The sequence below is a fragment of the Pinus tabuliformis genome, chromosome 1_2 (assembly GCF_031772625.1).
Source record: "Pinus tabuliformis cultivar Carrire ecotype Pingquan chromosome 1_2, CPIR1, whole genome shotgun sequence".
Lineage (NCBI taxonomy): Eukaryota > Viridiplantae > Streptophyta > Pinopsida > Pinales > Pinaceae > Pinus > Pinus tabuliformis.
The window spans coordinates 273684996-273712365 of record NC_142298.1 but is presented as its reverse complement, the minus strand read 5'-3'; the positions used below and the strand labels follow the sequence as shown (position 1 = coordinate 273712365).

At 40.6% G+C, this 27370-nt stretch overlaps 1 protein-coding gene across 4 annotated transcripts in view; it reads right to left on the bottom strand.

Annotated features, from left to right (window-relative positions):
- LOC149205398 (RING/U-box protein) overlaps positions 1 to 27370 on the bottom strand; it is a 221736-nt gene that overhangs the window by 120459 nt on the left and 73907 nt on the right. The window lies entirely within an intron of this gene.

The window sequence follows — 27370 nt, the reverse complement described above, 5'->3', positions numbered from 1 at the left end:
TCATGAGATACATTATTATATTTTTTGTTGATATTTTGAGGCTAAGTTGGGACTCAGTAGTCAGGACTTACTATTCAGGACATGATTCACTGTTATGTGTGATTTTAGCACTAGAAAGGATATTAAACATCTTATATATTAGTTCTTTTATCATATTTATGTGTCAATATATTTATTTTATGTTGTAGATGGTTTAGATATTAAAAAAATTGAAAAAAAATGAATATTTTTGTACCAAACGATTTTTTCCCGATTATTACAATTTTTTCCGATTTTTTCCCCGCATCGAAATTATCCCGATAACGATTAGTGCAACATTGGTTCTACCCGATGTGAGACAAATGGTCACAGGGATGCCCGAGTTTAAAGTAGAGCATGAAGATGTATGTCCGAGATGTGCCGAAGGAAAGCTCAAAAGAGGACCATTCCTCTCAAGCCATAGCAAGACCTACGACATTTTGCAGTTGGTTCACTCCGACATATCTGGTGAACTCTTTGGGAGGATATTTATATTATCTCACTTTTACAAATGATTATTCTCGCAAAACTTGGATATACTTCTTGAAAAGGAAGGATGAAGTGTTCTCCTAGTTCCGTCACTTCAAATCCTTCATCGAGAATCAAACTGAGAAGAGGATCAAGATCTTAAGGACTGATAATAGAACCAAGTATGAATCCAATGAGTTCCATGACTTTTGCAAGGAAGCTGGCATTCAAAGGGAGACCACAACACCATACACTCCTGAGGAGAATGGTGTGGCTGAAAGGAAGAACCGTACGATTTTGGAAGCTGATCATTCCATGCTCCATGATCAAAGGCTTCCAAAGTTTCTATGGGCCGAAGCTGCGAATACCGCTGTATATGTTCAAAACCAATGCCCTCATCAAGCATTGGATTCCAAGGCTCCCGAAGAAATGTTCACTAGTAAGAAACCTGATGTCTCTCATTTTAGAATTTTTGGAAGTCCCGTATATTTTCATGTGCCGAAAGAGAAAAGAAGCAAATTGGGTGCATCCGGTAAGAAGGGAATCTTTGTGGGCTATAGCGAAACTTCTAAGGGCTATAGAATCTATGTGGGTCAAAGGGAAGTCGAGATAAGTCATGATGTCACCTTTGACAAAGATATGGCTCTTAGCAAGGTTGACAATCTTCCTATTCTAAGGAAAGCTAAAGAAGCTGACACGAGGAAGCCAGATGAGAAGGAAGATGAAACGATGCCCGATGTGGAAGAACCTATGGATCCTATTGATCCCCCTCCGCAAGAGCCTTCCTCTTCTAGGAAGAGGCCCTCATGGCTTAAGGGGACACTTGACGATGTCCAAGGACATATTGCACCTAAAGGGACTTTCCGTGAAAGTAAGAAGTCGACCAAGTATCAGGGATACTTGACCATTATGAGGACCATCATTCAAAATGAGCCTTCATCGTTCGAAGAAACTGTGAAGCATCAAGTATGGAAGGATGCTATGAATGAGGAATACGAGTCCATCATGAAGAATGATTTCTGGGATGTGGTTCCCAGACCCCAGGACAAAACAGTTGTCACCTTGAAGTGGCTTTACAAAATCAAGCATGGAGCTTATGGGAGTGCTAAAAAGTACAAGGCTCGCTTTGTTGCTTGAAGCTTCTCTCAAAAGGAAGGTGTAGATTATGATGAGATATTTGCACCTGTTGCCCGATACACCACTATCCGCTCGATCATAGCCCTTGGTGCTTCGCAAGGATGGAACCTACATCAAATGGATGTCAAGACCGTGTTCTTGCAAAGTTCGATTAAAAAGGAAGTCTATGTGGAACAACCCCAAGGGTTTGAGATTCATAATCGAGAATCTGACGTATGCAGGTTGAAGAAAGATCTCTATGGGTTGAAGCAAGCACCCCGAGATTGGTATGAGAGGATCGATAGCTACTTGATGACACTGGGATTCACTAGGAGTGAAACCAATCCAAACCTTTACATTAAGGTTGAGGATGATAAGCCTCTTATATTGGTGTTGTATGTTGATGACCTCTTTCTGGCAGGTGCAGACCCTCTCATTCACAAATGTAAGAGGGAGTTGGCTTCCGAATTTGAGATGAAGGACCTAGGATTGATGCACTATTTCCTAGGGCTGGAGGTCTGGCAAAAGCAAGGAGAAATTTTCTTATCTCAAGAAAAATACGTGGTGAAGATATTGGAGAGATTTGTTATGGTGCACTGCAAGCCCGTGACTACCCCGATGGAGCTTAACTTCAAGAAGTTATGCGGTAGTGCTGCCGCACCTAATCTGGGAAATGCTTCTGAATATCGTCAACTCATAGGATCATTGATGTTCTTGGTGAACTCCCGTCCGGATATATATTTTGCAGTCAACACGTTGAGCCAATATATGGTTGAGCCTCATCACTCACATTGGATTGGTGCCAAGAATCTTCTGAGATATCTTCGGGGCACAATCACTCATGGATTGAGATACACTGCCGGAGATGTGAGGCTACATGGATATTCCGATGTTGATTGGGCAGGCAGTGTGGTGGACTAAAAGAGCACTTCCGGGTGTTGTTTCTCTTTGGGTTCTGCCTCGATATCCTGGATGAGCAGGAAGCAGAAGTCGGTGGCTTTGAGCACCGCTGACGCAGAGTACATTGCTACAAGTATGGCCTCCTGTGAGGTTGTCTGGTTGAGGAAGCTCTTCAGTAAACTGTTTGGACATACGTTGGATACTACTGCGATCCTCTGCGACAACCAAAGTGGGATTCATTTATCTAAGAATCCCGTATTTCATGATCGCTCCAACCACATCGATATCAGGTACCACTTTATCCGAGATATGATACAGCGAGGAGCAATAAGGCTCCATCATATTGGGACAGATGAGCAAGTCGCCGACACTCTGACAAGGCCCCTGGGAAAGGTCAAATTCTTGACTTTCCAAGAACGACTAGGAGTCGTTGAGAGACCCTCTTATGAGGGTCCTGTATGATGCATACATTGAGCTCTGGGAGCTCCGGGAGGCTTGAGGTACTTCTTGGAGCGACGAGCAACCATAAGGTGACTCACCCTCCCCTAGTGGTGCGCTGCGTATAGGGTTAATGGTTTAGCCTTCCCCTGTGATACCCCGTGGTGACATGGAGACAAGATGAGTGGTTCATCCTTCTCCTACTGAGACACCCTACCCATGCAGTCTGGGAGTCATGGGAAGTACCTCTCGTCTGGCCAATGAGTAGGGAAATGAAGATAGGGACCATAGTAGTACCGATGGACGCATCATGTATCTACCATACTCCCTATGCTAGGATGACATTGATCTGGGATCAATTGGAACTAACTTCAGGACAGTAAGAGTGATATAATTCACTCTCTTTTGGGACTGACTTTGGGTCAGTAAGAGTGCTATTGGACACTCTTTTATCTGGGATTGACTTCGGGTTAGTAGAGGATGGTCTAATACATTCTCGATCATTTCTTCTTCCTCATAGCTCAACAAAGCCGAGAAGTGCAGGGCAATGCATTTGATGGCAGAGATAGTACCGACAGACAGATGGATTAGGAGATGGAGTTCTCCCTACTTGAAAGTGAGTGTTAAAATTGGCAACTAGGGCCAAACTCCATGTGGGTCATCTTATTTATGGCAGCTAATATTTTTCTTGGATTCCTCTTGTCAAGAGGTGTAGGATTGATCTAACGATCATCCAATTCCGACATGTATTCATGGAGATATGAATTCATTTGTATTTCTTAACAATTTGTCAAGGTCGGCCAGCAAGTAAAATAATGTTGCACACTCCCAGTGAAGCCTCAACATGGCATATACGTAGAAGAGACCTTGAAGCATTATCACACTCATCTCATCTCGATTTTCATGCTAAAAATTGTGGCCTACCTAGGAGAGGCAACCACACCCAATATGCACTTCTTGGAAGGTCAACACCTGGTCAACGTTGGTCAAAGAGATGACCTGTTGCTCTAGGACGTCTCCTTTCTGTGTCTTCTTTGCCTTAGGATGTCTTCCTTTCAACCACACGTGTGAGAGAGAGAGAGGCTCCTTTTATGCATAGGACAGAGAGAGAGAAGATGAGTGAATTGAATTGTCCAAATGAGAAGAATGCTCCTTATATTTATATGCAAACATTGAGGTTGAATAGACATGACTGTTGGGCTTCTGAGCCTACATAAGTTTGTTGGCCGACCTTGACAATTTGTCCATAATCAAAATAAATTCATATCTCCATAAATACTTATTGGAATCGAATGATCTTTAGATCAATCCTACACCTCTCAATGAGAAGAATCTAGGAAAAATATCAGAAGCCATAAATAAGGTGATTCACATGGAGTTTGGCCCTAGTTGCCAATTTTAACACTCCCTCTCAACTAGGGAGAACTTCATCTGCAATCCGTCAGACTGTCGCTGCCATCCATCCATCAAATGCACTATCCTGTACAGCGTGACCCCACTCTGCTATGCTCTGCTTTGCCCTACTCTACTTTGCTCGAACTATGAAGAAGAAGAAATGATTGAGGATGTATCATACCATCCTCCACTGACCCAAAGTCAGTCTTAGAGTGTGAACCGCTCTCACTGATCCCAGATCAAAGGAGGTCATCCTAGCATAGGGAGTACGGTAGATACAGCGATGCGTCCATCGATAGTACTACTATGGTCCCTATCCTCATTTCCCTGCTCATTGATCAGATGAGAGGTACTTCCCATGAGTCCCAAACTGCATGGGTAGGATGCCTCAACAAGGGAACTAATCATCCTGTCCACAGGAGAACGAATCATCCTATCCAGTGGAGGCCACAAAGAACTAATCATCCTGGCCTACAGGAGAACTAATCATCCTACTCCACAATCGCCACGGAGAACGAATCCTGGCCCATAGGAGAACTAATCATCTTGTTCCACAGTCGCCACGGGGTGTCACAGGGGAAGGTTGAACCTTTACCCTGTACATAGTGCACCACCAGGGGATGGTGAGTCACCCTGTGGTCACATGTCACTCCAAGAAGTACCCCGTGCCCCCCTGGAGCTCCCAAAGCTCAATACATCATACTCGACCCTTATAAGAGGGTTTCTGAACGACACCAAGTCATTCTCGGAAAGTCAGGAATTTGAACTTTCCTAGGGGTTTTGTCAAAATGTCGGCGACCTGTTTATCTGTACTGATATGTGGGAGCCTTATTGCTCCTCGTTGCACCATATATCGAATCTAGTGGTACCTGATATCGATATGCTTGAAGCGATCATGAAATACAAGATTTTTTGATAGACGGATCTTGCTCTGGTTGTCACACAAAATCACGGTGGTATCCAATGTAAATCCAAACAGCTCACTCAAGAGCTTTCGCAACCAGATTGCCTCACAGGAGTCCATGCTAGCAGCAATGTACTCTGCCTCGGCGATGCTCAAAGCCACCGACTTCTGCTTCCTGCTCATCCAGGATATCGAGGCAGATCCCAAAGAGAAACAGCACCCGAAAGTGCTTTTTCGATCCATCACACTGCCTGCCCAATCAGCATCAGTATACCCAAGTAGTCTCACATCTCCGGTAGTGTATCTCAACCCATGAGTGATTATGCCACGAAGATATCTCAACAGATTCTTGGCACCAATCCAATGTGAGTGGTGAGGCTCAACCATATGTTGACTCAATGTGTTGACTGCAAAGCATATATCCGGACAAGAGTTCACCAAGAACATTAATGCTCCGACGAGTTGACGATACTCGGTAGCATTTCGTAAAACAGGTCTGGCAACACTACCACTTAACTTATTGAAGTCAACCTCCATCGGGGTAGTTACGAGCTTGCAGTCCACCATACCGAATCTCTCCAATATCTTCACCACATATTTTCCTTGAGATAGGAAAATCTCCCCTGGTTTTTGCCAGACTTCCAATCCTAGGAAATAGTGCATAAGTCCTAGGTCTTTCATCTCGAACTCTGAAGCCAGCTCCCTCTTACATTCGTGAATGAGAGGGTCTGCACCTATTAGAAAGAGGTCGTCAACATATAGCACAAGTATGAGAGGCTTGTCATCTATAACCTTAAAGTAAAGGTTAGGGTCGGCTTCACTCCTAGTGAATCCCAGCTTCATCAAGTAGCTATCAATCCTCTCATACCATGCTCGGGGTGCTTGCTTTAGCCCATAGAGGGCCTTCTTCAACCTGCACACATGAGATTCTCGATCATAAATCTCAAATCCTTCGGGTTGCTCCACATAGACCTCTTCTTTGATCAAACCATGTAAGAACGCAGTCTTGACATCCATCTGATGTAGGTTCCATCCTTGCGAAGCAGCAAGGGCTATGATCGAGCGAATGGTGGTATATCGGGCAACAGGTGCAAATATCTCGTCATAGTCTATACCTTCCTTCTAGGAGAAGCCACGAGTGACAAAACGAGCCTTATACTTTTCCGCACTTCCATCAACTGCATGCTTTATCTTGTAACGCCATTTTGAAGTGACAACTGCTTTGTCCTGGGGTCTGGGGACCACATCCCAGACATCGTTTGTCATAATGGACTCATATTCCTCGATCATAGCATCCTTCCATTCTTTATGCTTGACTGCATCTGTGAATGACGAAGGCTCATTTTGAATGATCGTGCTCATGATGGTCAGCTATCCCTGATACCTGTTCGGCTTCTTACTTTCACGAAAGGTTCCTCAGGGTTCAATGTGTCCCTCAGCATCATCAAGTGTCCCCCTAGGCCATGAAGTCCTCTTCCTAGAAGAGGAAGGCTCTTGCGGAGGAGGATCAATAGGATCCATAGGTTCTTCCACATCGGGCATCGTCTCATCTTCTTTTTCCTTCAGTTCCCTGGTGTCAACTTCTTTAGATCCCCTTAAAGTAGGAAAATTGTCTACCTTGCTAAGAGCCATATCTTCGTCAAAGGTGACATCATGACTAATCTTGACTTCCCTTTGACCAGCTACATAGATTCTATAGCCCTTAATATTTTTGCTATAGCCCACGAAGATTCCTTTCTTTCCAAATGCACCCAATTTATTCCTTTTTTCTTTAGGCACATGAAAATATACAAGGCTTCCAAAAATTCTAAAATGAGATACGTCAAGTTTCTTACCGGTGAACATTTCTTCGGGAGTCTTGGAACCCAATGCTTGATGAGGGCATCAGTTTTGTACATATACGGTGGTATTTGCAGCTTTGGCCCATACAAACTTCGGAAGTCTTTGATCATGGAGCATAGCACGAACAGCTTCCACAATTGTACGATTCTTCCTTTCCGCCACACCATTTTGTTCAGGAGTATATGGTTTAGTAGTCTCCCTCTTAATGCCAGCCTCTTTGCAAAAGTCATGAAACTCATTGGATTCATATTCAATCCCATTATCAGTCCTTAAGATCTTGATCTTCTTTTCGATTTGATTCTCGATCAAGGCTTTGAAGTGCCGAAACCAGGAGAACACTTCATCCTTCTTTTTCAAGAAGTATATCCAAGTCTTGCGAGAATAATCATCTGTAAAAGTGAGGTAATATAAATATCCCCCCAAGGAGTTCACAGGCATCATACCGGATATGTCTGAGTGAACCAACTGCAATATATCGGAGGTTTTGCTTTGGCTTGGGGCAAATGGTCCCCTTTTGAGCTTCCCTTCGGCACATCCTGAACATACACCTTCTTGCTCTAATCTGAACTCGAGCATCCTGGTCACCATTTTTCTTACAACGAGTAGAGCTTTATAATGAAGGTGAGCAAACCTCTGATGCCATTGTTAGGATATTCCGACACATAGGAACTAGTTAAGTACAACTTGGTCTAGTATAGAGTTAGGTAAAGTGTGTTTCTTTACCTTGTACATTTTGTAACTTACAATCCGACGGTCACGATATGTAGTGATCCGACGGTTCATTCTCTCCTCGGTATTACCGACACTTGATCCATGGCTTGACACCCGATTGGTCCATGATTTCTATTTAAAGCGCATGGAGGGTCATTTGTAGGGTAATCCGTCTATGAGAGAAGCTTATGTAAATTTTCATTCTTTTATTAATAAATTGCCTGAAATGGCCGCATTGGCTCAGGCCGTGGACTGTTTCCCTCTTTGAGGGTTTTAACCACGTCAAAAACACTGGTGTATTGATCTGCGATCTGGTTGTGAGCGGTGTCCTTTGGTGTTCTGTCTGAGGAACTTACCCTGTAAATTCCTACAGCCATAGTTCAGACTGAAGTGATGTGTCATAAGACATGACACCTAGCGGACTTCCATCGGCCTGATATAATGAATCAACTCGAAATCCAAGAGTAAAAGTTATCTTTAAAGTTATTTTTCCATACACGTACCTTGCCATTGCTGAAGGCCACCTTGTAGCCTTTGTCTTCCATTGCCGAAATGGACACCGGGTTCTTTTTGAGATCAGGTACATATAATACATCTTGTAAGTGGATGGTATTACCCTGATTCAATTGAAGAGTGACATTTCCTATGCCTTTCATGGGATATTTTGAATTATCTCCAAGAACAATTTCCAGGTTGGTTTCCTTCTCTATCAGATTATAGTGAGCTTCTTTGTAACCAGTGAAGTGCCTTGAGGCACCACTATCAATAAGCCAATTTCCCAGCAAGTCCGAAGGAGTAGTAGTAGATAGAGCTACTGGTAGATAATAACCATCTTGCTTATTGTTAACAGTGTTAGATTCATACCTGGAATTTCTTGCCTTCTTGAATGGTTGTCCTCTTCCTTGATTTTTGGCACTTCTTTTACCTCTGCCATTTGACTTGCCATTCCTTTGATTGCCTTGAGAGGGATTTTGATCATTGTCCCGGTGTGAGTCCCTTTTTTCAGGGCACTCCCTTACATAGTGACCCGTTTTATTGCAATTGTAACATCGTCCTTTTCTTCCACCCTTTGGTCCAACCTTTCCTTTGAATTTAGCCCCGGAATTGTTTCTTCTTTTAGTATGAGAAGAAAAGGCAGAGGGATGACCTTTAAGTATGGGCATTTCTTGCTCTTCCATCCTCGTTTCTTCTTGAATGCATCTGGCCATTAATTCCTCAAATCCAGGAATTACGTTATTGTTGAGAAGAGTAGTCCTGAATATATACCATTCAGATGGTAGTCCTCTAAGAGTTGTGAGTTTCATTTCCCTATCAAGAATTACTTCCCCAATAGATAGGAGATCGTTCTTCATCTCGATGATCCTTAACAAATATGCTTGCATACTCTCATATTTTCCCTTCTTAATTTCCTTCAGCTTATTTCTAAGAAACAAGACTTGATTTGCATCATTGACTTTAAATAAACTCACTAGTCTATTGTAGATTTCCTTGGAGGTGTTCAGCGCGGAAACATAGGCCACCAAGCACTTGTCGATAGAGTCCCGGATGATCTTCCTTGCTTTGACTTCTCCCTTGGTCCATTTGTTCCTAGCAGCAGTGAATGCATTTGATGGAGGCTCAACAATCCCGCCTCTCACATGGTCCAACACTTCTTGCTCTTCTAATGTTAGATCGAGAGACATCTTCCATCCGTGATAGTCAGACTTCTCACAGAGTTTGTCTTCAGCAGGGAAGTGTGTTGATGACCCCATGATTTCTTTAAGATAGCCTTGCCAACCTTCTCTTCTGTGATTGCTCTTGCTCTTGCTCTTGCTTGGGCTTTGTCTTCACCTCAGCTCTGATACCATGTTAAATTACAGTATGTTCTATGCTTAGAGCAGTTTTTCTTATTTTTCTTCTTATTAGCCACAGATTAGCAATCACATATACATTAAGTGAAGTGCAGATAGAACATTAAATGATCAACAAAAAACAAGCCAAGACAAGAGACACAAGATGTGGCAACTAGCCAAGGACAAACCCCAATGCGGGCAAGCCCTTTGATCAAATCTTCTTTTATCTTCAATAGTTCAGCAGAGAGAAATAGTACAAAATCTGAATTCTATAATTTTATATCAGCAGCAGCAAACCCTAGATCAACAAAGTCAAACTTGGTCAAACTAGCTGAAATTGACCTCTAAAATACTTGGTCAATTTCCGGTCAACTTGTCCTCGAACAACTTGAAGAAACAGCCCTTAACAGCCCCAAAAGTTATGTCAATTTGCAGATTTATGAAGTCAACTTGCAGCCCTAAACTAGGGCAGTCAACACCAGTCAAACCAGAGGTCAGATCACCTTGATTTTCGTGCCAAAAATTGCAGCCTGCCTAGGAGAGGCAACCACACCCACTCCGCACTTCAGGAAGGTCAACGCTTGGTCAATGCTGGTCAAAGAGATGACCTGCTGCCCTAGCGTCCTTTCTGCGTCTTCCTTGCCCTAGGACATCTTCCTTTCAACCACATGTGTGAGAGAGAGAGAGGCGTCTTTTATGTGTAGGAGAGAGAGAGAGAAAAGATGAGTGAATTGAATTGTCCAAATGAGGAGAATGCTCCTTGTATTTATATGCAAACGTTGAGGTTGAATAGACATGATTGTTGGGCTTCTGAGCCTACATAAGTTTGTTGGCCGACCTTGACAATTTGTCCATAATCAAAATAAATTCATATCTCCATAAATACTTATCGGAATCGAATGATCTTTAGATCAATCCTACACGTCTCGATGAGAGGAATCTAGGAAAAATATCAGAAGTCATAAATAAGATGATCCACATGGAGTTTGGCCCTAGTTGCCACTTTTAACATATTTGCATTTTACTATCATGTTGATGTGATTGCAATACTAGATGATATTGGGCTAATAATAAGAATTGAAGTAAATTGTTCTTAAGCATAGAACATACCATAATTTAACACTAGCTGCCCCTCAGTCCATCAAGAAACAACACATAGAGACTCCAGGAGGGCTGCCACCTATCACTGTTGCAAGTCACTTCTGCTACAATGAACACACGCTGATCCATTCAGCTCCTCTAGGTTAGCCAATACCTGAGCTATCCAACTGCCTTCTTAGAAGCCTCTTTTGTCCATCAAAGAGTTGCACATCAGGCTCAATACTTCACCCAATCACGCAACAATCCAAATTATTTCTTGTTTGTTGCTCTAGGGCTACTTTGGACACAACACGTTGCCCTCCAACAATCCAAAGGTGCCCAATACAACTTCTGAAACTTCACTGTAGAATTTGCCCACTGGTTAGGGCATCTAACCATCAAGTATGCCCTTCCTCTTCGGCTTCTACAAGCTGCAAATACATCCCATCCAAACTGATCCAAAAACTAGGATCCAACACTAGCAAACATACACAAAATACATACATTTTGGGTCATTGTTCTATGGTTTATTTCACTGTTGTTATAGATGACCTGGTTAGGGCATGACCACAGTCATTTCCAGCCCTCTTTCACTGTCCAGAATTGCTCTCTACAGCTGCAGGTTCCTTCCTCTAAAGATCTGCTCCTACTCGCTAAAGTCTAGGCTTGTTACCAACCTATGGCTACGGCTCATTTTTATGAGGTTTGTCCTCCCACAAATGTCACCAAAACAGACCTAAATCCTTCTCCTCTCATTCGGCCCTTTTGCTAGACAAACTCGGCCACCAAACAGTGACGAAAATGCCCTAACAGGCCCTCTCCTCTGTCATCTGTCCTACCTTCTTTGCCTACAGCCAAAACAGAGATATGATCCCTTTATGCAAGCTCTCTTCTTGCTATGTGTTGCACTCTTGGATGATCAAAATGATTTCAAAACACCTTGTATTTATAGTCTTTACAAGGGCTCCATGAATTCACAAAGAGACATGTCTTTTGGCACATTCACTCTCAAGCCTACATGACTTATGTGCCAAAAACCCATCCTTAAACTTCAAAAATTCATAACTCGTCGTAGACAACTCGGAATTCGATGATTTTCGTTGTGTTGGATTCTTCTTGATGCCCTCTATCATCTCCATCCATCACATGTCCAACATGCTCCATGGTTTTGGCCCAAACATCAATGGGTGCAAAACCCCAACCTTTGGTTCCAAGCCCACAAGTGACGTTTGTGGTGTTCCAACCTCCAAACCCTAAACCCTGGGGCTTGGAGTACCTCCTAAGCTACCCAAAAATAAACAATAACCACATATCATCAAAACCCTTCCTATATTGGGATCCGCATCATCAATATCACCCTCTAAGCATAAATAGAAAAAGCTTAACATGCCAAATCAGTGAATTTTTTTAGTGAAGGGTACATTTTTACTAAGGCCATGACAGAGGAGTTCAACAATCAATGCAGCCAACATCGAGGTACATAGAGGGCTTTGTGCATTGATAAAATGTCAGTTTTATGCTCTCATACATGAAAGAATCAAATGGAAACATTGCAATCTTACCAATTTTGAAATCCTCGAAATTGTTAAGTGTTAAGTTTGCTAAATTTTTAATGGGATCTAAAATTCTACTTTCTCCTTATGAAATCCAATGCAGTTGCAACCAGTCTCAAATAACCTAAAACAATTAATGGTAATGTTAAAATTTTAAGTATTTATTTTCATCATTTTACTTTGAGAATTTAAAATTACCAGTGATTACCAGGGTAAGTTCAATGGAGTGGGAAGCATCTCCTTAGGTAGCATTATTAGGTCTTGTTGCCCACCCAAGTAAATGACCCCCAAGAGAAAAAAATTCTCCCATTCTGTTCAACTTGCCAACTAGCAGCCCTATGTGATTTGCAGATAGCCAACATGAAAGTCCCTCCACCTATGCCCTGGTCAAAGCTTTGTGACAACTAGCCTACTTATCAGATGAAGTTGGATCATCCATTGTAAGGTACATTAATGATGGTGGTCATCAAGTGCTTTCATTTAATGTTTAAGAACATATTAGTATGAATAACAAGTTGAAATGGATGATTGACCACTTCAGGGTGTATTCTTTTTCCCATGCTTCACCTTGGTAAGAGGTTGTATTCTTTGAGGCCTTTCTTTCCACTATCTAGGAGGGGCGCATATAGGAATCATTGATTGATGTTGCATGCCCATGTTAACTCGTACCTATTAGTTTCCATCCTTCCTTGGTTTCATATCCCAATCTTTGAGTTGATTGCTATCCATCACCGGTATTGATTCCCTCATTTCCTCATTCTTGAGTAGGGGCCCAAAAACTTTGCCCTTAGAGGTTGATGTAACCGAATGAAAAGAAAAAGGATGATCCATAAAAATAAAATTCAAAATGTTGGTTGGGATAAAATAAAGTACATAGGCAAAAGCTTGGCCTAAGCTCTACCCCCCTCATTAGCCCCTAGTTAATGCATGAGCAAATCAACATGAAAAGGAACTTTGATATCCCAATCCTAATGGATGATAAATTGCTTCATCTTAAAGGATAATAAATGCATAAATCGAGCTTGTAACCCAAGTTATGAAAGAAAATGAAACCATTATAGAAAAAGGGGAGCAAGAGGGGTAGTAAAAATAAGCAAAGGAAAGGGGTAACGCAGGTCCCACCATTGCTCTCTCTACACATTATAACGTTTAAGAATGTTGTTTTTTTTTGTTGGTACACAGGCAGTGGCATCCACCATGATGTAAACCCCCCTACCATACCACATCTCACTTGCACTTGTTGATTGATGGGTCGGCCTACAAATTGTTCCTCGTACGGATTCATTTGGTCACGTCCGTACAACAAAATTGACCATGGTAGGGCCTGAGAATCTAAGAAAATAAAGCTCGTATGACTCCACTGTGATTAATTATCTACTCCTTGGACGCCATTAACAAGTGGATTAAGTTAATAAAGCCCAGCGACAAGGCCGCATCATGTATATTTCCCCTTACTTTGTCAAGGACTACAAGTAATTTATGTTGGTTCTTCATTGAGATCAAGCTCATTGTTGAAATTGTGGGCATTAGCCAGAATTCCCACAAAATTCTACCCTCTATAATCCAATCTTCACCGTGCTAGGTTATTATGTGGTTGCCCTTCATCAAGTATTGTTCTACACCAGTGTTATAAGGACCGAACTGAACTGGTTGTTTCAGACCAATCCGACCAAATTGAGGCAAAAACCGGTTTGAACAGGTGACTTGAACCGTTTTTGTCTGGTTCAGTACGGGAAAGCCACGTAGAACGCAGCAAGGGGACCTTGTTTTTCTTTTCTTTTTTTTTTAATGTTTGTCTTCGCTGGGCACTAGTCCATAATAGGTGCCTAATATTAAAGCATATGGCCCTACTATTGCTATGCATTTCATGGTAATGTAAAAGTGATATTCTCCTTTATCTTTCATTTTCATCATTTTACTTAAATTTTTAACATTGCCATGAGATGACTCAGGATGTTTGAAAGTGGTTTTGAATATGGAGAAAGTAGAATTTTAGATCTCACTCAAAATCTAGCAGACTTAATAGTTTTCCAAGATTTTGAGACTAGGGGGGATTGCAACACTACATTGGATTTTCTCATGTACGAGGGTATGGAACTAGTATTTAATCAAGAGCACCAAGCCCTCTATGTACCTTGATGTTAGTGGCATTGATTGTTGAACTCCTCTATCATGAGCCTACTAAAAAAATACCCATCACTCAAACAAAACCTTGACTTGACATGCTATGATTTTTCTATGCTTAGAGGGTGATATTAATGACAAAGATCCCAATATAGGCAATGATTTTGATGTTATGTAGATATTTGTTGTAGTATAGTTTTCTTTGGATGCTAGAGGCCGTGTGGAGCTTGTTTGTTGATGTATTTTCGGTTTAGAGATGGATTGCACTCGATGCTATTTTGGTTATGTGCACCCTTTACATGCAATATAAATGAGAACTTTTGCTCATTTGTGTATAAATGGTTTGGATTCATATGGATGCACATGAATATAAATGTTTTTTTTTTTTTAATTTGAATATTTTATGTGTTTTTGGTTGACCAGTTTTTTGGTCTGGTTTTTTTACCGGTTTCCGTACAGTTCTGACCGGTTCCCGGTCCAGGGGGTCTACCGATTCAATGACCGTTCCGGTTCTGATAACTATGTCCTACACTACAGATCATCATATCTAATTAAACTGAATGCCCATTGTCTTTTATACATCTCTTCACATATCAGATCTTGACCAAATAATCCACACCAGATTTTATGGCTTTCATCTCCATCTATATCTTCATCCACCTTCGAACTCAGTTCCCTGCCTCGGTGTTCAAAGATAGATATGAATAATACATGTACCTTTTCTTTTGGCTCCCGCGGTTGACAATATATGGGAAGGTCGAATTCAAGCGCTAAGGTGGTGTGGGGCACTAAATCAGTTATGGAGGTTGTGTCTTCTACCTCCCTCAATTGTTCCACAGTCTGGATGCATACAACCAAACTAGATTTACTCATTATCTCGTTGGTAACGATCAATCCATGTGCAAGAAAATGCTCCCTCATCATATTCCACAAAGGACCTTCTTCATCCTTTTCAAGGGAACCTTGCACATCCTTTTTTAAACCATAGACCTGCAAACCAAACAGAAGGTTAAGGAGGACCAACTGAAATACACCCCCGTCTTCTTCCTTACGTCCATGATAATCTGCATGTGATTTATTTTGTCTGCTTGGTCAACAAGAACGAAAGTCCTTGTAATTAGGATTACCACCATGAGACCTTTGAATTATCTTGCTATAAGAGGAACAGTGGCCAAGGGAGCAGCAAGTCGCATGGACACAGCTACTGTCAACTATCCAATCAGATGCTCTTCACCTAAAACCCTCCTCTTTGTGATTTTTATGGCCGGATTTATGATCTCTGCTAGTGGGCAATCCATCTCAATAGATTTTCTGACCACTAGTTCCAGAATCTATACTTCTGGGTATTTTAACACTAGCATTTATGCACACTGATTTCAGATTCATATCCATTATATTCAGTTCCTGTGTACTGTTTTATCTCCTCATTATCTGCAACAACAATTTTGCTGATCTCATCATTGGTTTTAGATTGTATATGTCTTGATTTCTCATCTGTATAACTTATATGACAGAATTCAGAGTCTCTGTTGGTGCGCTTTCCCTCTCCATAACTATTTTGACTTCTAGAACTTTCAGAATCTATACTTTTGGCTACTTCAACACTATCACTGTCATGCACGCTTATCTCAGATGCCTCTCCATCATGTTCATTCATAGTGTACTGTTGTAACACCTTGTCAACTACAAAAACAATTTCGTTGATCCCAATCACCTTTGGATTTCCATAAGTTTTTTCATAACGAGGTGTAGATTTTTTGATGTATTTGTATGAATACCTTTAGTTGTCACCAAAGGACCCTTCGGAATGCCCATTATCAGAGCCTCTGTGCATGGATATTCCATCTCTGCAACTGCTTTGTTGATTGTTTTTATTCTCTATACTCTTTGTTCGAGAAATATCTGAAGATACATGTTTCTTGGTATTCACAAACTTGGAAACATTAGGCTCTGCAGGTGGAGTAATCTCCCACCCTTTTTTGCTTAAATTTAGTGACACGGGCCATTAGGCTATTGTTCTTTTCCATAAGAGCAGAGCCTACATCAAATTCCTTTGTTTGAACCTATGTTACGAGGATTCGGATACGGATATGGATCCGGATCCGGATCCACTAGTTTTTTGAAAATCCGGGATCTGGATAGGGCAAGGATATGTCACGTACAAAAAAATAAAACATAATAATATTTTTTTTATTTTAAAAAGCACTTTAGAGTTCAAAAATCAAATACTCCATGAAACTATCAAACACTTTTAGAACTGAAACCGTTAGATATATTATAAATATCAAGACTGAAATGATGCATCCTCCCTCATACCAAGTAACGAAAAGGATCATAATATCATAATACCAAGTAAATACATTTGCATATCCTCAAATGGATCTATATCTTCTGCATATTGCAACTCTACATCATGAATAGATGATGGGGGTCCTAGAATGTAAGAAGTTTCATCAGTAGGTTGGACTGGTGGTGGAACAATAGCCTCAAGTAGGTTGAGGTGAGTCATAGCATTTAGTGTCAGGTTCAAGTCAGAGATCTCAGGCTCCACATCCCACATCCTGCTTGGACCTTTTTTATACTCTGGTTCAACATGTGATAAAAGACGGAGGTTGGAATGAACAGACACAAGATCCTCAGCCTTCGTTGCTCCCAGCCTGTTTCGCTTCACTGAATGGATGAAACCATGTGTACTCCAATTCCTCTCAGCTGATGAGGAACTAATAACCTGTGATAACAACCTGGTGGCTAGAGTTGAGAAATGAATGATATCCCCACCAAGTAATAGGATTAAGATGCCCCCAATCGTCCATAGTTACTAGATCTGAAAAGCTGCCAGTAGACTGTACAAACCCTCCAAATTCTTGGTGGACTTTCATTGCAACTCCCATATCTCTATAAATTTTCCTCAAAGTCGTCTTGTATCCTTGTACCACTTCAAAATCCTTGTTTGGTGTTGTTCTACCAGGTAAAGACAAAATTTTGGAATGATAGTATTTAGAGTGCAATGCATATGCCAAAAGGTGTAATGGTGTGGTCATTTTGTTCCACCTTTCTGTAACTATGTCCTTCACTAAATAATAAAATGTTTCATAAGGGTCATTTTCACTTGCCCTGATAATTTCCCTTATCGTCTACAGCATACTATCAACGTTTTCATAAACTTCCCCCAAGCAAGGTGTATCTGTATCAAATGCCATGATCAAGGTCAAGATTGGTTCAGTGAACCGTAAAAGGTATTGAAATTTGTCCCACCATGCATCATCAAGAATGATGGAATTGATTTTTTGCCCTCTATCAGAAGTGGAAGTCCTCCATGATTCCCAAAGAGGGTCAATGACCATTGCTTGTAATGCTTGTCTCGCCTCCACAAGCCTCTTTATGACAAGAGTGTGGGAGGCAAAACGAGTTTCAGCGACCTACAAGTTTCAAAATGACAAAAATTCAAACCTCAAATGACAAATAATTTGTAGTTAAAATTAAGAATTTCCAATACAAATTTGAAATAATATTGATTAAAAAAGTAGCACCTTCAATAGCTCCAACTTTGCAAAACCTCAATATATGGCCTGAGACATTGAATGATTGGTTATAAACATTTGGATTTCTTTTGTTGCTGCATATATTTCATTAATCCATTCAATCTCACCAATCTTGGCAAGCATAATGATCAATGAATGTACTGCACATGGAGTCCAAAAAATGTGATCATATCGACCCTCCACAATCAAACCTACAGCTTTACAAGCCTGTGCATTGTTCGTAATGACTTGGACAACATTATGTGGCCCCACACTTTCTATTGCATCAATAAGAATTATGGATATGAAAGATGCATCTTTCTCTATTCCACTGCAATCAACAGCCTTCAAAAACATTGCCCCTTGGGGGCATACTGCAACAACTTAATTAATGGGCGGTTTCTTTGGTCTCTCCATCCGTCAAAAATGATGGACACCCCTGTTTCTACCCATGTATCCCGGATTGCCTGTAGTTGTCTATCCACAGATTGTCTCTCTGATGCCAACAAAGTAGTGCAGACTTTTTCATATCCAGGGCTTTTGTACCCCTTTGGTGCTTCATTAACTACCTTACTCATTTATTGCCAATACGGGGAACGGACCAAATTGAATGCTAGCCCATTTGCATAGATGCAACGAGCTACATGTTCATCGGCTATGTCTCTACCTTGATTATTGAAACACGTTTCAAGAGGACCTAGAGTGGGCCTTTTATTAGTTGTGACAGCAGGCCTAGATGGCAATGGAGGCCTAGTTGTAGAGCTTTGCATAGAGTGTTTTCCCTTAGCAAGCTTCCTATCAGCAGCTTCTTGTAAAGATGCATAGAATTTCATTTTTCCAAGACTCAAACCTTGACCAGCTTTGCCATTTGCATCTTTTGGCCCGGTGCATACTTGCACCCCTATGTTAGTTTGACCAGTGAGATGGGCCTTCACTCAACCATTTTTTATATCTTGGCATTCATTGCACTTCCATTTAAACGAACCACCTCCAGGATTTTTTCCAATAATATCCACACACTGCCATAGAGGAGATTTTGGGTCTGTTTTGATGATTTCCCCTTCACTATGCTCATGTTGTGATGGTTCCATAATGATAATGGTCTATAGGTTACTGCATATAAAATTCAAATTATAATATATTATCAATAAACAATTAAAATACACAATTAATTTATTAAATACATAAAAATTAAAATACATTAACATTTAAAAAGAAATTTTATTGAAGAAAAAGATAAAAAATTGGAAAGGGGAATTAAAAAGTGTGCTAAATAATAAACATTTTGATTTTACTTATGTTATTATTATATTATATAACATATACATGCTAGAGATGACAAATATAACTTTATAAAGATATATATTATGGAGAGAACAATAAAATTATAAATGCCTAGAGGCTAATGGAGAGAACATATAGAAACAAAACATGATAATTAATTAAAACAATAACATTATAAATGCGGCAATGCACAATGAAGAGAAATATAACTTTATAAAGATATATTATTATAATATATATTATGGAGAGAACAATAAAATTATAAATGCCTAAACGCTAATGGAGAGAATATATAAAAACAAAACATGATAAATAATTAGAACAATAAAATTATACATGTGGCAATCTCTAATGGAGAGTATATAATATTTATTGTTAATATATATTGGATCAAGGTCAACATGTAAATTTATAATTTAATATTTTATGGTTTATTAAATTATTTTTAAAAACAACATTAAGGAAAGAACAAGACTATCGACTATCGAGCCGACAATGAAAAACAAAACAGACTATCAACTATCGGGCCGACAAAGAAAAACAAAACAAAAAATCGACTATCGGACCTTGCAACCAAAAACAAAAAAACAATTAGTTTTTAACATTTGTGGGTTTACCTGTCAGTTGAACAACAATGAAGCTTCTGCTGAGTGTTCTTGGCGACAGATGCGGCGGTTGAGCGTTCCTGGGTAGCTGAGGGTTCCTGGAGGCGACTGAGCGTTCCTCTCACAACGCAGGCTGGCAGTGAAACTGAGTGACGGCTTCCTCAACCGCTTTGTCCCAACGCAGGCTGGCAGTCGAACTGAGTGACAGCTTCCTCAACGGATCTGTCCCGACCGGCGACAGCTTCCTCGACTACTCGATGGCTCTGTCGTTGTTCCAACTTCTTGTCGCTGTGTTCACAAGTTCCAACTTCCAAACACTACGTTGTTGTGTGAAGCAGGGGCCCAATTCAATATTTAACAGTTGTTGGGTGAAGCAGGGGGATATTCGGTGTGAGTGTCGACAAAGGGGAGGGACCACATGTTTATAAAGTTAAAAGTTAAAACCTAAAGCAACAGTCAACCCATTTCGGCGGTTCCGGCAACTTGTTAAACTGGCTCGAGATCCGTTTCGTCCGCGAATAAGAGTTTCCTAAAACGTCAAATTTGCAGCCATCCGTATGTCAGCCGTATTTTGGCGGATCCAGATCCGGTTCAGATCCGCCGAACCGCCAATATTCACCCTACCTGTGCTGGATCCAGCAACATAGGTTTGAACGTTTCGGAAAAATCCTATTGAATCACATACAGATTCCTCTCCCAAACAACGTGACGATGTCGATATTTGACTTTGTTCACAAACATCAAGAAAATTCAAGGTGTAGTTTGCCCCTAAACCAATCTCTTTGTACACTATAGCTCCTACACCATTTTAGCACTGATCACAAGTTTCACGTTCTTCATTGCCTCAAATCAAATCTTATTGAAGAGTGGTCTCACACTTCATCTCCTGATATTCAACCTCATCTATAGCTTCTACATCTTCAAGTGTTGAATTCGGTGTTTCAAGAAGCTTTAGCGATTTTCAAGTATTTCTCTCATTTCAAATAATAATTCTCGATTAGTTTTATGGTCATCCAATACTGCTTGGGAATATGTTCCCATGACTTCCAGACCTAAAGCTTAATGAACATTGTTAACAGTCAGAGGGTCGAAGAGCTCTGATACCAATGTGGTAAACAAACACTATAGTTGTTTACACTTAAATGTAAAATACACAAATGTATTGTAAATAATATATATTGATAAGATGATAGAATGAATGGTTGAATGTTACAATGAGGGCCCCGTTATAAATATTAGGCAAGGTGCCCTTTCATATGAAGAGATGCATCTCTTTGATAAGACACACCTTTACACCTTCTCATTATTTATAATTTACTTTTATGTTTGTTACACAAATGAAAATAGACAAGAATTAAGAAAAGTGTGAGTTACATTCAATTAAACATATGATAGACATAAATACAAATCTTAATGACCCTCAGTTTTCATCTTCCAAGAGGTCTCTTAGACTTTTATGATTATTGGCCTTCACTTGAGGCTTTTCGCCTTTCACTCAAGTGAATGTGCCAAATTCACATAACCCCAAAGGAATATGTTTCCAACATCCCCCCCTTAATCCTAAGGGGTGTAAGTCCAAGAAGAGAGCTAAAATACAAAAGTGTATGGTAGCAAATGGTTGGACGTGCTCTCTGAAATCATGGTTTAAGGAAGACCACAAACCAAATGAGGTAGTAGAACCCAAAATTTTATACTAATGGTGGTTTAAGGCTGACAACCAACTCAGGAACTTGGCTCAAAGAATTTCCTGGAACAATTCCAAATTTGTCTAGAAGCTAAAGTCTTCTGCAAAGTGGAAGTGCTCCCTAATCATGGCTTAAAGATGACCACAAACTGATGAAGTGGGTAGTAGAATCCGAAGTCTTCTACCGATGGTGGTTTAAGGCTAGCCACAAAACAAATCATGCTCATGGAACATGAGTCTATCTCTGGCTACACTGGTTGACTTTGCCTCTAGGCTCTGGAAGTTGGTTGTGGTTCAGGTGTGGCTCAGCCTCGTTTGATTTGACTTCGAAGCTAGTAGTTGATTGTCAATTCCCCCATGTCAAATACAAGGTGAGAAGATGAAGATATATCCTCTATAATACATGTCAATCATAGTTTTAAAAATCGGTCGGTTCAAACTGGAAATCAGCCAAACCGACCTGTCAGCAAATTCTGGGACCGAATTGGCCCAACTAGTCCAATCATTAGATAGGTCAGGACTAATTTGGCACCTAACCGGTCTTGACTAGCCGATTTCATCACAAACCGGCCAAATTGGGTGTCGCGCATGTGGACGAGAAAAAGGAGCCCGTGGTTGGTTTTTGGGGGTGGTTTTTTGCAAACCATGGGGAACTTCCCCCCCAAATCTTCCCCCCTAAACTTATAAAAGCAAGTCCAAGCTCCTATTTTCCTCACACATTTGATTTCTAGTGTTTGTGAGCATTTGAGAGCTTGGCCAGTGTTGCAACAGCATTAAGTTCTGGAGCAACAGCATTGAGTTCTGGAGGTTCATTGTCATCTCGAAGGAGCTGTCTAATGGAGTTGGCAACTTTGGGAGGTGGCTTCATCAACTAGTTTTCATTTCCAACCTTCCAAGTATGATTTTTCTCTAAAAAATTTCCAGATATCATAATTCATTATTGTCTTTGCTTTTATTTTTTTCCACTATTTCAAGTTTCAACTTTCAAGTTAAAAAACAGCAAGGAAGAAGGATAATAGTTGATCATGGGTTTTGCATTTTTCTATTTTACTTGCAGATCTCTTTCTTTCCAAATCTGAAATTTCACCATCCATCATGGCCCCAAAAGCCAAATATGTTGCATGGGTTCACTATGATGTTGTTGATGGAAAATGTCATGCAAATATTGCAACTACCCATTAGGAGGAGGGGGTACTTTTAGGCTGAAACAACAATTGGATGGTATAGGAGGCCAAGTAACCCCTTGTGATGCACCAGATAAAGTGATAAGGCCTATTAGGAAAGAATACCTTGAAAAGTTTGAGAAGAAACAGGAGGCAAAGGCTAGGGAAAAGGCTACAAGATGAAATTCCAAGAAAAAGTAACCTCCAAAAGCTATGGCTAGGAGAGAAGTAAGTGGGTATAATGATTTTGACCTTGAAGACTCCTCCTCTATCCCTTCCACCAATCTCCATGACCCCTTCCGTTATGTTCCTCCCCCTCCTGGGTCTCACTCTCAACTTCAAGGCCAAGCCAAAGGTAAAAAAAGGATGAACATTAAGAGTTATTTCACACCTTCCTCCACCTCTGCCTCTGCTACTGCTAGTGCCACAGCCTACCAACCAAGTCTAGCTCAACCCACCTTAGATGCTCATTGGCAAAGCAATGCAAAGATGTCGCTTTTAAATACATTGTCAGATTGTGGTATGATGCAAATATCCCATTTAAAGATGTTCGCTTACCTTATTGCCAAGCTATGTGGGATGTTTCTTTCATTGCAAGAAAGGACTTCAAATGCCCTACTATGCATGACTTGAGGAGAGCTCTTTTGCAAAGAGAGATTGTGTCCATTTGAGAACATTTGGCTGAGTTTAAAGAGTCATGGACCAAAACATCATGTCAAATGGATGGACTGATGGAGAAAACCGCACTATCATAAATTTCCTTGTCTCTTGCCCTCAAGGAACCATGTTTTTTAGATCAGTTGATGCATTTGATAGGGTGAAAGATGCCAACCTATTATTTGAGTTTTTGGATGACATGGTTACAAAAGTGGGGGAGCAAATGTTGTGCAGGTCATCATAGATGATGCCTCAAACTATGTTCTTGTTAGAAAGATGTTAGAGGCCAAATATAGGACCATATTTTGGACCCCATGTGTTGCACATTGCATAGACCTCATGCTTGAGGACATAGGAAAAGTGGAGTGGGTAAAGAACATTGTAGAGCATGCCAAGAGTATCACAAAATATATCTACAACCACTCATGGGTATTGAGCCTAATAAGGAAAAAACAATGGGGGCAGGGAGCTTGTTAGGTCTGCCATCACGAGATTTGCAACTCACTTCCTCACATTGCAATCTCTCACTTCCCAACAACAAAACTTGCAGACAATGTTTTCTAGTGATGATTGGAATTCATCTTAGTGGGCTCACACACCAAAAAGAAAGTTTTTGACAACGGTTTTTGGAAAAAAGCAACAAAGCTTGTGAAAATTGGTGAGCCCCTTGTTAATGTGTTACAATTGGAGGCTGGGGAAAAATTGGCTATGGGCTACATCTATGAGACTATGGGTCAAGCAAAGGAGCAGATATTGGTAGCCCGCAAGGATAGAGTAGGTAAATATGGGCCTATTTGGGAGATCATCGATAACAGATGGAACAATCAACTCCATCGTCTTATACATACAGTTGAGTATTTCCTAAACCTAAAGTATCATTCTAAAGATAGGCTAGGAGAAGATCATACTAGGAGGTCAGAGATGGGTTGTACGAGTACTTGGAGCGCACGGTACTTGATGGGTCGAAACAGTTGGAAATACATCAACAACTCACTACTTTCTCTAGGGCCACAGGCACGTTTGGCAAAAATCTGGAAAAGATTGCAAGAGATGTGGATTAACTAGGTAAGCCATTCCAGTTTATTTGTCTTTTTTGTAAAGTTTAGTTGTTTAAAATTGAAGCAGTAACTTGTAAATTGTTCAAACTTACAATCTAAATTGTTGAAGAATGAACTAACTCTAGGCTTTACCTTTGTAGCACATTGGTGGGAGTCGTTTGGCACAAAAATTTTAAACAAATAGCAAATGCTCATAAAAACTCTGGAATTAAGAACCAGTTGAACCATTTTATTAATCAATGGAGCAAGTACAATAGTATGGAGGAATGCACCTAAGCTTGCCTCAATGGCAAGCATAACAAAACCCAGGTGATAATACAATGATCTCAAACGCTGGAAATGACTGCTCCTCTAATGCTCTGCGCTGCCCAGAAAACTTCACAGCTATCTGGAAAGGGACTGCAATAAACTCCTCCTTCGGTTGTCAGAAAATGATGAAACTTCAGCCACAAACTCCCTGGCCAAAACCCATAAAAACCCAGAAATGGTTTGGCCCTATTTGGACTTCCCAAAATCGACCCCCAAAGACACTATTCAATCCCTATCAATTCTACATTGTCTACTGCACAGATATGGCTTAAAACCCCACCTCCGGTGCTCAGAAAATTATAAAACTTTATATTTGGGATCTTTGTCAAAAACCGAGAAAAACCCAGAAAATATTTTGGCTAGTTTAGCTCCTAAAATTCGACCCCCTTGGAGCCCAACCTCTGCTACAACTGCAAAACTTGGCCTGTTGGAAACTGCCTATAAATCCTCCCAGCAATGCCCCCAAAGCCTTGGGCTGACCCTTGCTATCCAATCCCTGACTTCCCCGGTGATCTCTTGGCCTAAGACACTTGCTCCTAAGCTCCACAAAAAATTGTTGAGTGGCCTCTGCAGTGTCCCCTAGCCCAGCAATTCGAACTGTTGGAATGCTGGCTCTATTGGATGTAAAACTCAGCAAGAATGTTGGTCTATTGTTGCTATCTCAGTTCTCTAACTCTCTGGCAAACAATTTGATCTCTGTTGGCTTCTATCTCCCTCTGTGTATTCTCTGGCTGCCCAGAAATATGCACTCCCTGCTCTACGCTAGTTGGTGGTGCTATGTCACTACCCTGGAACTCTTGAAATCCTTATAGAATTGCCTCTCTAAGGCGGGCACGGATGGTTCCCCGAAGTAGAGGTTGAATCTCTCGCTTGAGAGATTCGTGGCTAAACAGCGAGTTGACTCAACTAAACAACATTGTGAACAATCAAGTGATTTTGTTTGAAAGATGTATGAATGAATCCCAAAATGAGAGTTGCTCCCTCTTTATAACTCCTTCGGCCTCCCTTGCCTTATGTGGGCCCCTCCATCCACCTATTTGACTTTCCCTCCAAGCTATTCGAATGGCTCAATTCGAATTCCCATGTGAGTGGCCCCCACATTCTACTAGCAACCAAATTAAGTCGAATTGCCTCCTAAGTCCCTAAGTCGAAAATTATGGGTTCTCTTCCTTAGCCAAAATTGTGCAAAATTGTGTAGCAACAGCGTGTTACAAATGTGTTTGAGAAGGGACATGACATTAGAGTTTTCAGCAAAACTTGCAATGTTTCTAGGTGTGAGTACAATTGGTCTGTTTTTGAATGGATTCACACGAAGAATAGAAATTGTTTGGAACAAAAACGATTAGATGATCTTGTCTTCATGCAGTACAACCTTCGACTAAGGCACAACCAATTGTTGAACAAAAGACCTAATACAGAGCCCATTGTGTTGGATGATATTGATCCAACTTCAAAATGGGTGCAGGAGACTCAACCAATTGAGTTTGATGTTGATTTTGATATGAATGCCATGGAGTTGGGGGGTGTTGATCCCAAAGCAGATCTAGTAGTTGAACCAGTAGTTGAGGGAAGCAAACCATCAAGACCAAGCATGGCATATAGTATTAGTGAATGAAGCAGTATTTGTGCAACTCATCAAACTCGTCCTTCTAGTTCTGTTAGGCCTAGTACCACTATTGAGGTTGGAGAGGAGTTTGAGGAGTCCTCAGACTCTAAGCAAAATGATGTTTATGTAGCTCCTACCGATGATCCCATGTCTAGTAGTGGTGATGAGTTTGATGAGTGATCATGTTGATCAATGATTTGTAGTAGGCTAGTGGCCTAGTAGCTTGAGTTTTAGCATTGTTTTTGGACTCTAAAGGCCATTTAGAGCCCCATTGCTTATGTATTTTCTTGATGATATCATTGATATGTATTGCACTAAGTGCCATTTTGATATATGCACCCTTACATGGTATATAGATGAGAAAAAAATCCATATTTTATCTCTAATGGTTTGGAATCTTCAAAAAAAAAACTTTTTTCATTAAAAGATAATTATTTTAAGTATTTTTTTTCAATTCCAGTTTATTGAATCTGGTTTGATCCAGTTCCAACTCGAAACACAGTTAGATAGGCGACTAGTTCAATACTTGGCTCCATTTTTTAAAATTATGGTGTCAATACCCGAGAATGAACTCTAAGGTATGACCGATATATCTTCTTGGTTGTTGAAGACCATTGCCAAGAAGCAATCCATCAAAGGTGAATCTTTGCTCTTGCAGGAGTCTTGTGTCTGAAACATCTGTTTGAATGATGAGTATGTTTTCTACAATACTCGGAAGGGTGAAGATCAAAACATTGATCTTTTTTGTGGCCAACTCGATCACAATGTTGGTGTTTGACAATCTGAAGTGGTTATGGAAGAGGAGCAAGAGAAGATGGGTTGTCTTAATGAAATACAACACCATGAAACTGGATGGGTTAGAGTAGTCTGTAATATATGAAAGGACACTTCTTTTTCATATCCAAGACTAGTTTTATGCTTATTGTTAATAACATCTTCCCAAGGTTTAGTGATGAGATTGGGAAGTGTAGGTTAAACCTTTGCATCTTCGTGTAAATTTGCTCCTAAAATGGCTTCATTGATCTAATTAAGTGTTGGCTACTAATGGAAGTCTCTCTAACTCAAAGAAGAACCAATTCAGAATGACGACTCTTTGTTGTAG